At 47.4% G+C, this 4,842-nt stretch overlaps 1 long non-coding RNA gene across 2 annotated transcripts; it reads left to right on the top strand.

Annotated features, from left to right (window-relative positions):
- Nucleotides 1-128: 128 nt before the first annotated feature.
- LOC122489051 lies at nt 129-4,573 on the top strand. Of its 2 annotated transcripts, none has more exons than XR_006298814.1 (4): nt 129-1,936; nt 1,987-2,022; nt 2,112-2,255; nt 3,358-4,573. It is a non-coding gene; the product is annotated as an uncharacterized LOC122489051 (long non-coding RNA). The 2 variants fall into 2 exon arrangements; XR_006298813.1 differs by having other exon boundaries at nt 2,109-2,255.
- The last annotated feature ends 269 nt before the right edge of the window (nt 4,574-4,842 follow it).

The following is a 4,842-nucleotide window of genomic DNA, read 5'->3' as shown; positions in this document are numbered from 1 at the left end:
GGATTGGCTGCTGCCAAACTCCGCCTCCCAATGGGAACCCGCAGCTCTGCTACGTCACTGATCACTGGGCAAATCCGCGGGTCTCTGCAGGGGGCGGGGCATCGGGGGCCCAGCCCGGCGGGGGAGGGGAAAGCCTGCGCCCGGGCGGAGCCCAGGTACGCGGGGCGCGCTCCCGGCGGCGGGATGGCTGGACCCGGTTCCGAAACCTGGCGGCTGGTTTGCAGGATTCCGACTGGATCCCTTGTCTCCCCCTGCGCTGGGTCGGCGTCGGAGAGGGCTCTGCGGCGGGGTGGCGCGCACCAGGCGCTCGGCCTCAACTAGGCCTCCTCGCCCCCAACGTGGCCTAAATTCGCCTCCGGAACCCGGAAGGCCCTTAGCAAGCACAGACTTAATGGGCGCTGTTTACAAAAATTAACTGCTGTTTTCGAAGCGCCTGCGACGAGTGAGGGGCCGTACACAGAATACCCTTGAACAGGACGGCGTTACTGTTCCCACTGGACAGAAGGGAACACCGAGTTTCCCAGAGCTCGGGTGCCCGGGCCCCGCTCAGGGCGGCTGTCTTCCTCCTCGGGGCTGGATGCGGGACACTCGAGTCCCTGAGACCCCGGTGGGGAGGGTCCGTGGCGGCTCCGGCGCGTGCGCCCAGGCTCCGCGCCAGCCGCCAACGTGTCTCCGCCTCTAAGGGCGCCGGAAGGTCAGGGTAGGGGTAAGAGGGTGGCTGGCGGGGTCCTAAACCCTAGCACCTGCCCGCCCCTGACCCTCTCGCGGTGGGCCATTCAGACCTACGCGCCCTTGTTTCTCGACCTCCGTGTGCGCCCCCACCCCCACGCCAGGCAGTCTTCTCTCCATTTCTGCTGCGGTGCCACTCGAAGCCCCTCTCTGGGGTGGAGGGGTGTTGTCCTCACCCTCTGAACAGGACGCAGGCCGGCCTGGGCTCTGGGTGTGGTCTCAGCACAGCCTGGAAACTGCTGCCACCTGGTCTTGTGGTGGGTGTTGTGGGAGAAAGCGTACGTAAAATGCTCCTTAAGTGATTCCGTGCTACTGGTGTGTCCTCTTCCTGTCCCTGACCCTTGCCCCACTCAGAGGCCATTCTGTAGCCATAGAGGTCCCCCGCCCGGCTTCAAATTATATGATACCTTCCCTGCCCACTTAGAGACGCAGGAAGACCCTACTTATCTCTCTGAGCCACTTCTGTCTCTGTCCCTGCGCTTCAACCCGTCTGGCCTGAAACACTCTGCCCCTGCCCTTCACACAGCTGCTCTCTTCTTGTTAGCGGCTCAGGTGGCGTCTTAGACCGGCCTTCATTCTGTCACTGTCTTCATGCAAGTGTCAGCATTGGAAAGCATCTTACTCTCCTGTCGGTGTCTCTGCCCGCCTGGCTTGTGCGTCCCATGAGAGTGGACACGTTCCCTGCCTCCTTCCGGGCACCTGCCTGCCACTCAGCAAATGTATGTTGAATGAATGATCTCTGCTTGGGCGTTTCTGGAAGCTTTCTGAAGCTGTGTCAACCGGCCTGGCTGCAGTATTGGTCATGCACTTCAGCACACCATACCTTCTCAGGTCTGAGTTACAGCAGTGGAAATGCTGACTCCAGGCCTTGTTTTGTGGTTAGAGATGGATTTGTAGCAGCATAGGGTAGTACTATCCTCTCTGGCTGCTGCATGTTCAGACTTACCGGCCTCCCGCCTTTCTTGGAACACAGCCAAAATTCCTTCTTCCAGTTCTCTGGTCCGGTGCTCACACCAGATGGAGTCCAGTGCAGTAAATGCGGCTGATTAGATGTCTGACTTTGGAGTCAAGTCTCTGTTTGGCTCTACATGCGCTTGAATCCTACTCTCAGCTACTTTTGGTGTGACTTTGGAGAGTTGCTCAAACTATGTGCCACAGGCTCTTTCTCTGCAAAATAGAGATGGTAATTCACAGAGCTGCTGTGAGGGTTAAGTAAGATAATACATATTATACCCACTTCACAGAGCTGCTGTGAAGATTAAATAAGATAATACATATAAAACTTCTGGAACGGTGAGTGTTGGGAGGCCAAAGGGTGTAGTATAATTACTTCCATTTGAAATGAGAATCTTTTTTTTTTTTTTTTTTTTTTTTTTAAGTAGGCTTTATACCCAGCACAGAGCCCACTTCAGGGCTTGAACTCAAGACCCTGAGATTATGACCTGAGCTGAAATCAAGAGTCAGAAGTTTAACTGAAAGAGCCACCCATGCGCCCCTGAAATGAGAATCTTAAGCAACAGGATGTTGTAAGTATGTTCCTGGAGCAACCCAGGCTTAACCTCAGGAAGAACTAGGGGGTCCCCTCTAAAACTGACTTTGCACAGTATAAATATATTGAGTTAAAATGTGGCATCTGTAAATCTCAAGGCTTTAAGAATATTAGAGTGCTTGCAAAGAGGCCTCCAAACAAAAGTCCTTGAAAATATGAGGTTTCCATTGGTAAAGATGCAAAGCATTTGTCTGAATCTTTCATATGAAGGATGCCTTTGCATCAGGACCAGAATAAATGACTATCTTAAAAAGCTAGAAAAAGCTATCTAAAAAAGCTTAGAAAAAGCTAAAAGTTAGCTCTTTTAACCACAGGGATTTCATTTGCTTACATCACCAAAATGCCACCATCTCACCAAGTAAAAGTATTCACGTAATCAATATTTTCATAATAGCTTTTAGCACCCAGACTATATTCAAACCTCCTGATTTTCTCAAAGATGTCTTTTTACAATTAAGTTGTCTCAATCCAGATGCAAATAAGGGCCACACTATTAAGGAAAAAAACCCCAAACTTGGAAATGGGCAAAATGATGACTGTGTATGCTTTCTGAGCAACACTGGAGCATTTTCCAACAGGCCCACAAAGCAACGATCTAATTCTCTAGCACAACCCTGTTGGACTTACCATGGCAGGATTTTTGGAGGACTCTCTCTGGGCAGATGTTAGCTTATGGAAAGTGATGTAGATGCAAGTGATTCTTGGTCAGTAGCAATGCCAATGAATATTGTTCAGTAGAGATATAAAATACGTGCACTCAATGTGCACATGTGCTCTGATTTTTGAAATGTCTTTGGAATAGTTCTTTTTTTACTGGTCCCCATGTTAATATAATTTTGATACATGCTGAGTTTATATTTGTATAGGACCATTGTTTTTTTTTTTAATTTTTTTTTGGGGGGGACCATTGTTTTTAACTTTTTGAAAATTATCCTTTGACAATATATGGCATTTTATTATCATGTCTTTTAATGTTCTTTTTATCTATAATAATCCTTTAGTTTCACACTATTAATTTGTTGGAGAAACCAGTTTATTTATTCTGTGTTTGAAGGAAGAAAATGATTTTTGCTTCCTAGTTCTGGTGTCCTCCATGCCAGGCTCCTGCAGCTGGCACCTGGCTTTCCCAGCACCAGCTCCCAAAGCACCAGAAACTTCCCTAACATCCAGTGTCTGCAATGCATGATGGTCAGCAACACACAGCCACCAGCAGCTTCTTGGCACCCCGCTTGGGTGGCTTTATATTGGAGTGTTCCTGGTGTGAACGGCTTTCTCCTGCACCCAAGACGGTGGATTTCTGGGAAGTTCCAGCAACTTCCCCTGCAGCAGAACCTCTGTGACTATTGTGCCATCCTGGGAAACACCACACAGACAAGGCTGGAGCCATCTTGGGAGACACCACCACAGACAAGGCTAGATCCCATCCCCTCTGTTTTCTGAGATTCTGCATCCACAAATATCCCATCTTCTGCTCCAGCATTTTCTACCTTTTCACTAACTCGTGAGCATAAACATATAATATCTCCCGTTAAGAGAAACATTCCTTGATATCTAAGTTTTTCAGTCATTTTTCCTCAGCCAGCCCTTCTCTCGTGTCTGTTCCTTATAACTTGAAAATCTTGTCTGTACCTGCTCTCTGCATTTCCTTTCCTCTCAGTCTGTTAAAAACTGTGAAATATACCATGTGTTCAAGAGTATACATAATACGTTATAGGTTTTAAAGCGTTAATGGTAAGGTAATAAAGTAGGCTCTGGCATTCATCTCTCATTTAAGAAATCAGACATTCCCAGTACCTTTCACTGTGTGTCCCTAAGCAGTATTTCACTCGTGGTCTCCCCCAGACATAAGGATCAATCTGCACTTGTGTGATCATCATTCCTTGGTTTTTGTTTATGCTTCTTTTTTTACATGTTTGTAACTCTAAATAGTACCTTGTCTGGTTTTGCCTGTTTGTGAACTTTCTGTACTTGGAAATCCCCCTGCACGTGTTCTTCTGTGACTTGTCTTTGTTTTTGAGATTCACCATCTTGATGCATTTAGGTTTGATGCCTTCATTTTCATTGCTGTGTAGTATTTCAGATATGAACAATTTGCATTTTTTTCTTCTTCATTCTACTGTTCCTGGAATTTGGTCTGTCCCCCCATCTTTTTGCTATTATGGTCAACACTGCTATAAACATTATCCCACATGTATCCTGACACATGTACCCATGTGTCCATCAGTTTTGGACCTCTCCCCCATTCATGTATTCACACAATGGAATCCTATTCAATGAAAAACTAATCTCAGCGCAGTTCTCTGTGTACTTTTGGTAAGATCTCCAGGTACATTCCTAAGTGAAAGCAGCAAGATGAGGAACAGTGTATGATAGGCTACCTTTGTATTAAAAAAGAGGATGGAACAAAGACTCTATTGATATTCTCATAAACTAGAAGATACACAAGAAACTAAAGAAAGTTGCTATGTGTCTGAGGACGAGAAGTGAACTGCACAAATGGTGGACAGGAGCAGGGGCAGGACACTTTCCTGTCCCTACTGAGGCAGTGAGTGTTCCTTACAGCA

This window comes from Prionailurus bengalensis, chromosome B2 (genome assembly GCF_016509475.1).
Source record: "Prionailurus bengalensis isolate Pbe53 chromosome B2, Fcat_Pben_1.1_paternal_pri, whole genome shotgun sequence".
Taxonomy (NCBI): Eukaryota; Metazoa; Chordata; class Mammalia; order Carnivora; family Felidae; genus Prionailurus; species Prionailurus bengalensis.
This window is presented reverse-complemented; position numbering and strand designations above follow the sequence as displayed.